Consider the following 12,473-nt stretch of genomic DNA (forward strand, 5'->3'; position numbering starts at 1 on the left):
TTTTTTCTCATTTTCTAAAACTTAATAAATACTTAAAGTATCTCGTTAATATTCATAAAATTCTCATCTCATTCAAAAAAAATTTATAAAAAAATTTACTTTTATATTGAAAATCATGAAATTCAAATTTTTTTAAAAAATAATAAAATTATAAGTACATTTATCACTTCTTTGCGAATATCTAATCCACACTGTTCGCTGTTCAGAACCATCTCGCGCACAATCTTTGAAATATCAAAGATGGGAGTTCTTCATCTCAGTTCTAATGCTCTATCTTCTATCTCAACCTCTGTTAACTTCAATCACCTCACCAACTCTCACAAAACCCTCAAAACCTATAAAGCTTTGCCAGGGCAAAAATCATCAGAGCTGTTGGCACCAGTTCTGAAGGTGAATCCCAAGCCATGCATAAATACAGAGGAAACACCTTATCATGTGGTTTTTGCTTTTGTTAGTGTAAGCTGAAAGAATATAACTACAAATCTACATCAAAGCTTGATTAGAAGGACTAGCTGCAATGGTATAAATGCGCGTGGTATAAACTGGTACTAACAATTTTATGGTACATTTCTGCTTGATATTTTAGTCTGTATTGCTGCCGGATGGAACACCCGATCGATGTGCATTTCTGAAGAACTTAGAAACATAATGCTGGATTCTGATATTGAGTTGTATGGAGCCTATGTAAGCCATGGCAACTTTCTTTTCTTATCCGTGACTCAGAAAAAAAAAAATGAACCGTTACAAGTAAAAGAAATATCTTCCGAAAAAACAAAAGAAAAGTAAAGAAGTGGTAGCCATCATTTGCATATGTCCAAAGAAGTTGCATTATTGCAAAGATCGGCCATCCTGATGATCCCCTCCATTACAGATACAAGACGAGAATGGCAGCATTTCACTGACTTCATCCGCTTTCATAAAGCAGCAAGCGAACCCAAGAAGGTTTTACAATCACAAAACGAGATGTAACTATAATTATGCAAAGAAAACAAAATGGAAAAAGAAAAGAAGAGCAAATTTGCTTTTCCTCCTTATTACATAGACATGAGAACAACAAAAAAGAAACGAGTGCAAGAACTTTGAAACTACTCAAAAGTCAAGTCATTGGGCAGAGGTGCATGTTCATGGTGTATTATGAACACATTCCCATATATAAGCCCAGCTGAGCCACCGCCAATGAGGGGCCCAACCCATATAGAAGTCACCACTAACCACGGCAGGCCCAAAGGAGCAGGCCGGGTTCATTGAGCCACCGGAGAAGGGGCCGACAGCCAAGATGTTGGCGCCAACAATGAAACCAATGGCAATAGTAGCAATTGTGCCTCGGGAACCCTTCTTGGTAGGATTGTATTCGAGCTGATCTTTGAACTGTCGAGTTCGGCTCGACTAAAAAAACTCGAGCTAGAGAGATTTTTACTTTTTTCCTGCTCGAGCTCAGCTCGATAAGTCAAGATTTGAGCTCGAGCTCAATCTTCAACATAAAAAGGAGCTCGAGCCGAGCAGAGTCAACTCGATTTGTGTTTTTTTTATTTATATAAATTAATAAAATAAAATATTAGAGAAATAAAAAATACATGTAAGATAACTTTATTTTTTTTTTCATTGTATCCATTTATAATTTAAAGAATCAATGAACGAGCTAATGCTATTAGTTTAGAAATATACACAAGGGCCTTCAAATAAAACCACAAAAGAAAAACAGTTATTTACATTTAGAAAAATGAAAAAATAATATAAAATAGTGACATATAAAATTCAATTAAGATAAGAGTGCACGTCAAATAGAATATTTGGAATTATTGTTCTTTAGTATCTCTATCACCATCAATGGTTAAAAAAATTATTTCAAATAAACAAAATACATGTAAAGATACTTCAAAGTCTAAACTACATCAAACTTTGAAATCTCACAGAATTCTAAATACATAAACTAATAGAACTTGTCATATATTTCTACTTCCTTGCAATTTTTTTTTTTTTATCAAAATTATTTAACCATAGCAAATATGTCCAATGAGATTTGACAAATAACACATTTTAATAGAAATCAATTTTGATAAACTCCACAGTCCATACTATCATTTTTCAATCATGTTCATAACTTTGATAAAAGTCAGTTCATAATATCATGTTTCAAAATATTAACTATAGTATGAAAGGACCCTGCATATATACTCAAAAAATAGGTATAAAGTATTTTTACTCCCCCACATACACAAGCTTGAATTATGCATAATTCTATAAAAGTATTGCATTGCATAGCATCCATCCATAAGCTTCAATTATGGCAATACAATTTCTGCCAATTCCAACTCCTCTTACAAAATAAAAAATAAAAATAATCACATACCATTCTACTTTAGAAAATAATTAAAGTGTTTATGAAAGTGAGTTTTTTTTTTTTCAATGAAGGTGATACTTACTTTTAGTTCTTTCTTAACTCCATGGCATGCTCTAACCCAATCTGCTCCACATAGTAGTATTTGAACCATTTCAATTGACAAAGATGCTCGATATGGATCGATAACTCTACCACCAACACTAAATGTGAACTCTGAAGCAACTGTACTTATAGGAATTGCTAATATGTTACGTGCCATCTTAGACAAGATTTTATATTTGAGATTATTGACTTTCCACCATTCTAAAGCATCCAACTTTGCATCGGTAACTTCCTCACATATGTAAACACCCTCTTCCAAGTATACATCCAAATCTGACTTAATAGGCTGAAAAGTATCAACACTTCTAATGAAAGATTGGAACATTGACCGCCCACTTGGCATGGTTCGTGCAAAAATATTGGTGGACAGCTCGAAGAACTTACATTAATATTTTTTTTTGCATAGTTTGGCCCATAGATATTGAATTATGAATTTGGACATACTCATTGTATAACTCATGTAAAACTTTAAAAACAAGATCAATATTCTGAGAGGCTTCAAACTCGAGATAAATTAAAGGAAAACAGAACTTTATCAACAGCATTTTGTATCTTGGATCCAATATCGCAGCTATTGCCATTAACAAATTACATTCACCCCAATATTTCTCAAATTTCTCATTCATTTTTTGCCATTGCTTGAATATATTCATTTCTATCAATACTCTTTGCAGTCAATACTTCTTTCATCCTCCATACCTCAGGAATAAACAAATTAGAAGTTGGATAGACGCTTCCAGATACAATATTGGTCACTTCATTGAAAACTTCCAGAATATCACAACTATTTTTAACTTTCATCCAATCTTCAATAGTAGGCACCCATTGAAAATTTTGATCCCTATCTTGAAATCTAGAAAACACTTCCTTGAATTTCATAGCAGTCACCAACATCAAGTAAGTACTATTCCATCGAGTGGGAACATCCAATATCAATTTTTTAGAAGGTAATTGCAATTGTTTTGTAATTTCACTGAATTGTCTCAATCTTCCCTCGAATGCTACCAAATACTTGATTCCTTCTCTAACATAATCAATAATATTTCCAATTTGGCCAAGCCCGTCTTGCACCAACAAATTTGTTACATGGGCACAACATCGCACATGAAATAATTTACCCCAACAACTAAGAGCTTTCTCAATCAAAAATCATCTTTGAGAATTCTAACTGCAACATCATTAGCTTTGGCATTGTCGACTGTCCCTGTAAATACTTTGTTTTCAATACCCCAATCAACAAGACATTTTTGCAAAGTCTCGACAATAATAAAACCACTATGCGGAGGCGACACATTACAAAAGTTCAAAACCCATTTTTGAATAAGCCAATCAGGATCCACAAAGTGACAAGTCACCACCATATATGAAACATTTTGGCCAAAAGTCCACATATCAGTAGTGATGTTAACTTTATCAACACCATTCAATAATGTTTTCAACTTTCTCTTCTCAATCTAATATGTGTCTATACAATCATTTCTAGCAGTTGCACGAGATATTTTTTGCCAATGAGGTGTATTTGCCTTCATAAACTTGTTGAATAGTACATGCTCTACTATATTAAAAGGGTACTCATGATAAAGAATCATATGAGAAAGAAGTTCACGTACCTTCTTATGATCGTACGTAAAGTTTCCAATAGTGACGGCATCATCATTCTCCTTAGATTCAATACTTAGAGTCTTTTGCTTCTTGTTAAATACAACACGTGCAAGACACGTATCTCTATGCCTACGCATAGTACTAGTAGAACATGACCTCGATATAGTGAGTAATGCCTTACACCAGTTGCACTGTGACTTCTTCTCACCACTAGGTAACTCTATTATTGAGAAGTCTCTCCAAACAACTGAAATCTTTTTCCTTGTCTTCTTTTCATATGCGCGGTCAAGGGGATCTTCGGAAGTCACACTAATTGCACCCGCCATAAAGGTAGTATCCTCAATATTTTTGGGGTCACCATCTTCGTGGGCAGAGAGTGTAGGGCTTTCAAGAAAATTAATATCAACTGACTCATTTTCATTTTCTATATATCGACTTGGATCCTCTATTACAATAGAATTTGTTCTAAAACATAATAATGCAAACAAAATATTTATAAGAATAAAAACTCATTTGTTTTTAATTAAGAAGGCATAAAAGTCCAGAAAATGCACACATTATAAAAATAATAATGAATATTGTATAACATTTAATCTTTTTTTTTTTCCTTCAAAAGAATTAAGAGCATGGTTGTTTATATACTACCTGCATGTATGTGTAAAGTACTCTAAAATGTTATTATCTTTCATACAATTTACAAAACCTAAATAAATACTTTATTGGATCTAACGAGAGATTCGGATTTCATAATAAGTTTTACAAAATATAAAAAAAAAAAATTATATACAAAACAAAAAAAGTAAACGTAACAATAACAGAACTAATTATATACGTGTGTCATGAATTATATTAGCATTGCAAAAGGGCCAAAGGCAAACCAATCATCAAACCAACTCCTCAGCAAATATATGTATTAAAGTTGTTTTGAAAATTCATAAAATTACAAACAATAACACAAATTCATAAAATATATAAATACGTACCTATAGTGGTGAGATAAAAGGAAATCTTTGTCTTGTGGTCCAAACTCTGTGGAGCCAAGAGAATGAGACTCAAAAGCTGAAATGGAACCAAAGAGATAAATTAAAAACTGAAAAAGTTATTTTTTTTTATATGTAGAATAGGGAAAAACATTACTTTTACCGAAAGTAAGAAGATCTGAGCCTTTGGCGCTCTAAAATGGAAGACTTGCAGTGAAACCCTTGTTAGTAACTGTGAGTAGTGCGTAGAGGAAAGATAGGAAAGAGAAAACTTTACCAATTGAGAAATAATTTGTACAAGTTTTAAATAGATAAATTTTATATAAATTTTTTATAAAATAATAGGTCCTACTAATAAATAATAATTTTTTTTATATTTTTTTAAGTAGAGTTTATTTTTTTATAAAAATTTATATAAAATTTATCTATTTAAAACTTGTATCTAAATTATTAGGAAAGTTTAAAAAATAATTTAAAAGTTATACTCGGTCCCTCAAGAGCAATCAGTGTACGTAATCTTAACATTAAAAAAAAAAAAAAAAAAAAAAAAAAGGAATTTAGCTCTTTACCCGCGCGACATGAAAACTGCATATACCAAAAAGCACTATAAAAGAAATCATATTCATAAAAGACAAAACATTATACAATGTCAGAAGGACAAAACTTCCAAGGCAACATTTCAATTGCCTTTTATAACAATTAAGCATAAAGGATTTATAATAAATAATATAATTTTTAAATATATTATGAGTTAATAATTTAAGAAAAATACTTATATAACTAAACTTATTAAATATATTCTGGATAGAATTAATAATATTTAACTATGGGCTATAGACTATGTCATAAACATTTTATACAAGATACAATTATAACATATAACTAATTTTAAATTTATGTATTAGCATCATGGTATGTATCTCATATTACATATGTTACATAATAATATATAGTAACATTTCCTATATGAAATTATTAAGTCATACCGATTAACTATTGTATAAATTATAATTTAATGACTTAAGAAGTCTTAATTGCTAAACTAAATAATATATATATAGTATATTCAATATATATGCATAGGTGAATAGGTATAAATAATTATGTTACATATTATATATTTAAGAATAAAAGTTGATACACACACACATAAACATATGTATGAACCAGCTTTAATCGAGCCAGGCATAAAAGAGTGGGCCTTAACGAGTTTTAGTCGAGTCGAGTCGAGTTTTGTCGAGTATGTGTCACTTACTAATCGAGTGAGTATCTGCTTTCACGGGCGAGTTTTTTTTTTCACAAGTCGAATTCGATTCGAGTTTAATCGAACGAGTACCGATCGGACTATCGAACAGACTGGTTCATTTATAATCCTACTTCTTGGGGTCAGCTGCTGTTGCATAGACTGTGTAAACCAGAGCAAAGGTGATGATGATCTCCATGACCACTCCTTCAATGGCACCTACTCCACTAGCAAGGCTGTGAATGGGAATTGCCTTAAAAGGAATTGATGTTAATTTTCCATCGAAGAAAAATGCATTTGATCATCATAATTCCCTAATTTATTGGCCTTGTTACATTAAGGACATTAAAAAGACGTCATAACTGCCTCTGCTTTGAGAATGTGGTTCCCAATTAAGGAGGACAATTATGTCATTTCATGTTCAAGAATGTGGTCTCACACTTCATAGAAAGTAGTAGCTAGCTAGGGTGCCAAAAATCGAAATGACTTTGAAATTTAATGAAAAAGGAGTTTATTAGAGAATGGTCTATTTTGAAGTTACCAAGCCTCCAATTGCTGGCTTGAGGAGGAAGCATGCCACAATGGAGCGAAGAAGCTAGGCAATCCAGTAAAAAGATGCCAGTAAGAACGGTGATTAATTTGGCCATCGGAGATGTTTGTGTAAAATCACCACTTGTCCCAAAAACTTAAGCTGATAGAAAATGATAGATTTTAATATTTTATATCTTAACACACTTCCTCACTTGTGGGCCAGACTTCCCCTCAAGGAGTAGGCCCAACAAGTAGAATATTTAATTAAATGAAGTAGAGTGTAAAGTCAGGATTTGAACTCAAGATCTCTACTCTGATACTATGTGAAATCACCACTTGTCTCAAAAGCTAAAACTTATGGGAAATGGTAGATTTTAGTATTTTATATCTTAACAGTTTGCACCAAAGGAGACTGCAACAAAGAGGGCAAACCCATGGCAGATAGCGATGGCTGCTAGCCCGGCTGGATCTAGCGCAGCATTGGATGTTAACTTAACTGTCTCCAAAAAACACAAATAAGAATAACTGTAAATGGGGGGAGGGGGTGGAAGACAAAACTACTCGTACATTCGTCCTACTATCTATATATATAAACTACTATATATGTTTTTCTTTTCTCCTACTTCTCTACTTTGTGAGTAATACTTGTCATATTCAAGAAGCTGCAATCAAATGATCAGCTTTCACGTGATCTAAAGGGATTGAATATATTTTCAAACCCTTTTTGTCGTGAAGTAGGGATATTCTTTACAGATGTTACACTTCGACACCATTAAAAGAACCCATATATAAAGAAATTTGAAACTTTTAACTTGAACTAAAGTAATTAAAGGATCGAAAAGCCATGTGAAGAAAAAGAGATCAGAGATCAAGTGGGTGGGAGGCCAGAGAACTAAATGTAAGCGATAGCCAATCCAACACTAGCAAAAACAAACAGTAAGGTTGAGATGAACTCGGCCAGATAGGCCTTGAAAGAGCCCAAACTGAAGGAATCATTGAAACATCCAAAGGTAATCCTTATTAACAATATTCTTCAAAATAAGCAGCTCACAATTCCACCTCAGTAGCTGTGAAGATCTTCTAGAATTCTCTTGTAACAAACTTGATTCCATTCTGTTATTTTTCCTTTACACTCTGTCATTATACCAGTACATGCCATATTGTACACCTATATAAAGCCATGAGGCTCTGTGTAATTGTCGTGTTGAGTAAAATGGAATATTCAGAAATTCTTCTTGTCTCCATTATATCGTGGTATCAGAGCTGCTAGACTAACAGTCTCTCTAATCCTTATTTTTATTTATTTTTTCATTATGGCAGACAACACAACTGCATCATCTACCTCCATTCCTTCCTCTCATTTAGTTTCAATTAAACTCAACACTGAGAATTATGTCCTGTGGAAGGCTCAACTTACTACCTATCTCAGAGGACAGGATCTGTTCTCTCATGTGGATGGCTCACAGCCACCTCCTTAATAAATGATTTACTTTGAAAATAGTATTGTTCCAAAATTAAATCCAGCCTTCTTGACCTGGCAGTGACGGGATCAACTCATTTTGAGCATACTATTTTCTACATTAACCGAATATGTTATTGGTAATGTTATATCTGCAGGATCATCATGTGAGCTATGGATTTCTCTTGAATCCATTTTCACATCACTCTCCACCTCCAAAGAATTTCAAATAAGGTTTCAACTCACCCATCTGTCTCAAGGAGAGCAACTCATCTCAGAGTATTACAGCAAAGTGAAACTGTTGGTGGATACACTTGCTACAACTGGAAATCCATTGTCAGATAAGGAGTTTGTAACCTATCTGCTCAATGGCTTTGGTCCAACCTATGATGCCTTTATCACATCCATTACCACTAGAGTCGAACCCATAGCCTCCCATGAACTATACCATCTCCTTCTCATACATGAAAGTCGAGAACCACAACTCTCGTTCCTCCCTACCCTCACCCTTTGAACCTTCTGCCAATGTAACTACAAACAACAACTAGAGAGGCAGAAGCAATTTTCGTGGAGGCCGAAATGGCCGATACAGAGGGCGCTTCTCTTCTACTTGAGGACGCTCTTCTCAACAACAATTTTCCCAGCCAAACACCAATCCAAGTAGGCCAGCCTGTCAAGTATGCAACAAGCTTGGCCATGTTGCATTGCAGTGCTATTTTCGCGTTGGCCACGCCTATTAGTATGAACCTCCAAATCTTTCTCAGCCAACTACACTTCCCTTTTAGCAATCTCGAACTCCACCTGGTATCCTGACAGTGCAGCAACCCATCACATAACCAATGACCTCTCTCATCTCAACCTCACATCGGAACCATTTAGTGGTCAAGAACAGATTCAAGTTGGTAACTACATGGGTCTTCCCATTCAAAACATCGGTGATTCTTCCTTCCACATTAATTCTTCTGCTTTTAAACTTCATAATCTACTTCATGTGCCTTCTATTACCAAAAATCTTGTCTCCGTCCTTCAATTTTACACTAACAACAACTGTTTCTTTGAATTTCATGCAACTCATTTCTCTGTGAAGGACAATCAGACAAGGAGGCTCCTCATCTCCGGACCAACCCATAATAGGCTCTACCAGTTTCCCTCTTCCCTGTCATTGCCTCATCCTTCCATTCATCTTGGTGAAAAAGCATCGCTCGATTGCTGGCATAGGAGACTTGGACATCCTGCTCTTGAAGTTGTTTACCGCATTGTGCACACAAGTTGTTTGCCTTATTTCCCTACTCCCTCTCCTTCTGCTTGTCCCGATTGCCCCCTTACAAAAGCCCATCAACTTCTTTTTTCTTTAAGTTCAACAAAGTTTGTAAAGCCCTTAGATCTCTTATAGGCTAATGTAGGGGGCTCAGCTCCAATTGTTTCAAGAAGTGGATTTAAGTATTTACCTTTCAATAGTTGATCATTTTACTATATTCACTTAGTGTTGTCCTCTTAAAAATAAATTCGATATTTTGCTAGTCTTTACCTCATTTATTAAATTTGCTGAACGCTTTTTTAATACCAAAATAATTACCTTACAAACATATGGTGGAGGGGAATTTCTTCCTCTTACCACACTTTGCAAAAACCTTGGAATACTTCATCGTTTTTCTTGTCCACATACGCATCAATAAAACGGTTTAGTTGAACGAAAACACCGTCACATCGTTAAAACTGGGCTCACTCTACTTGCCTAAGCATCATTATCCTTTTCTTTTTGGGCCGATGCATTTGAAACAGCCACATACCTCATTAACTTGCTTCCCACTCCCATTTTGCAAAATAGATCGCCCTATTTCATGGTGTATCATAAACCTCTTGACTACTCATTTCTTAAAACTTTTGGGTGTGAATGTTGGCCTAATCTTCATCCATACAACCGTCACAAATTAAGTTTTCGTTCTACCTCTTGTCTTTTCCTAGGCTATAGTCTCTTTCACAAAGGTTACAAATGTTTTGACTCCACTAAAAATCGTCTTTACATTTCTCGTTATGTCGTTTTTAATGAGACACACTTCCCATATAAACGAACTATTAACACTCTTCATAAAATTCAACCCGAACCACCTTTTGTTCCCCTTCCCCTTTTTCCTCATTCCATTCTTAGCCCACCTCCTAGTCAACAATCTGGCCCACTATCAACTTCTCCTCTTCCTCACAATACCTATCCTCATCTTGGTCCAAACCCAACATTTCCTCTAAACCCAAACCCAGAGTCACCCAATATTCCTCAACCAAGCCCCCCATCTTCGTCTCAAACCCAGCCCACTCATACTTCATCCCTGTCTACACCTTCCTAATTTATTCCTTCTGAAAACCCTACCTTTCCAAATCAGTCGACTTCTCCCACGATTCCTTCTTTCTCTTCTCAGCCCTCCACCGTCCTGCAACCCCCACATTCACCCATCATCACTCGATCCCTTACTAACTCTTCACGCCCATGCCTTCTCACCAATGGCACCATTCCTTATCCAACTCAGCACTGTCTTCTCTCTACTGCCATGGTTCCTAATGAACCTTCCTCTTTCACGGTAGCATCCAAGTTTCCAAAATGGAAAGCTGCCATGACCCAAGGATACCAGCCCTTCTTCAGACCAACACCTGGACTCTGGTTCCCCCTTCTTCTGCATCTAATTTGGTTGGTTGCAGATGGGTTTTTCGGACAAAGCTAAACTCTGATGGTTCTATTGAGAGAAGGAAAGCTAGACTCGTGGCCAAGGGTTTTCATCAACAAATCGGTATAGACTATACTGAAACCTTCAGTCCAGTTGTCAAGCCCTCTACAATTCAACTTGTACTCTCCATCGTAGTTGCTCATGGATGGTGTCTTCGCCAAATAGACATCCAGAATGCATTTCTTCATGGTATGCTCTTTGAGAAGGTTTTTATGGAACAACCGAATGGTTTTGTTGATCCCTTAAGGCCTAACTTTGTGTGTAAACTCAACAAGGTCATTTACGGCCTCAAACAAGTTCCCCGAGCTTGGTTTTCTGAGTTGAGTTCATGGCTTACCAATTATGGCTTTGTGGCATCAAAGGGTGATCCCTCCCTTTTTATCATGCATACATCTACACTCTGCATGTTCATCCTTGTGTACGTGGATGATATAATCATCACGCCTTCATCCTCTATTGTTGTTGATGACTTAATCACCTCTTTTGGATACACGTTCCCGATTAAAGATTTGGAACCCTTGTCTTATTTTCTTGGCTTAAAAGTTGAATATCTCCCTAATGGCATGCTAATTACTCAATGAAAATACATATCTAGTCTGTTGACAAAGACAAATATGCTTGCTACCAATCAAATCTCTTCACCCATGTCTGCGTCAACCAAGCTGTCTAAATTTGATTCGTCTTCCTTTGATAATGTTACATTATTCAGAAGCACTATAGGCAGCCTACAATACCTCTCATGAACTCGGCCTGATGTGTCATATGCTGTGAATAAAGTGTGCCAGTTCATGCATGATCCAAAATTATCTCAGTGGACAGTAGTAAAAAGAATTCTTTGTTACCTCAAATCAACCATGAATTATGGTTTGTTTCCGTCAAAAAAATCCCCCTTTACATTGCATGCATATTCTGATGCTAGCTAGGCTAGTTGCCCAGATGATAGACGTTCTACTGGAGGATATTGTATTTTCTTGTGCAATCACCTTATTTCATGGAGCTCAAGAAAACAGCAGACTATTGCAAGGTCTAGCACAGAGGCCGAATACAAATCTCTGGCCAATGCCTCTGTTGAACTCATATGGTTGCAAACCTTGATCAAAGAACTTGGCTTCTCCTTGGTAAAACCCCCCATCTTGTGGTGTGATAACTTAGGGGCCACATATTTGACCTCCAATCCTGTTTACCACTCTCGCACTAAACACATGGATATAGATTTTCATTTTGTGCGTGATAGAGTGAAGGTTGCTAAGACATTACAAGTTCAGTTTTGCAGTAGTAAAGTTCAACTAGCTGATGTGTTCACAAAACCTTTGGTTGCTGATCGGTTTTCATGCCTTCAGACGAGTCTAACTATGCTTGACACCTCGTTTGACTCGAGGGGGCATATTAACAATATTCTTCAGAATAAGCAGCACACAATTCCACCTCAGCAGCTTCCATGAGGCTCCGTGTAATTGTGTGTTGAGTAAAATGGAATATTCAGAAATTCTTCTTGTCT

The sequence above is a fragment of the Juglans microcarpa x Juglans regia genome, chromosome 1D (genome assembly GCF_004785595.1).
Source record: "Juglans microcarpa x Juglans regia isolate MS1-56 chromosome 1D, Jm3101_v1.0, whole genome shotgun sequence".
Taxonomy (NCBI): Eukaryota; Viridiplantae; Streptophyta; class Magnoliopsida; order Fagales; family Juglandaceae; genus Juglans; species Juglans microcarpa x Juglans regia.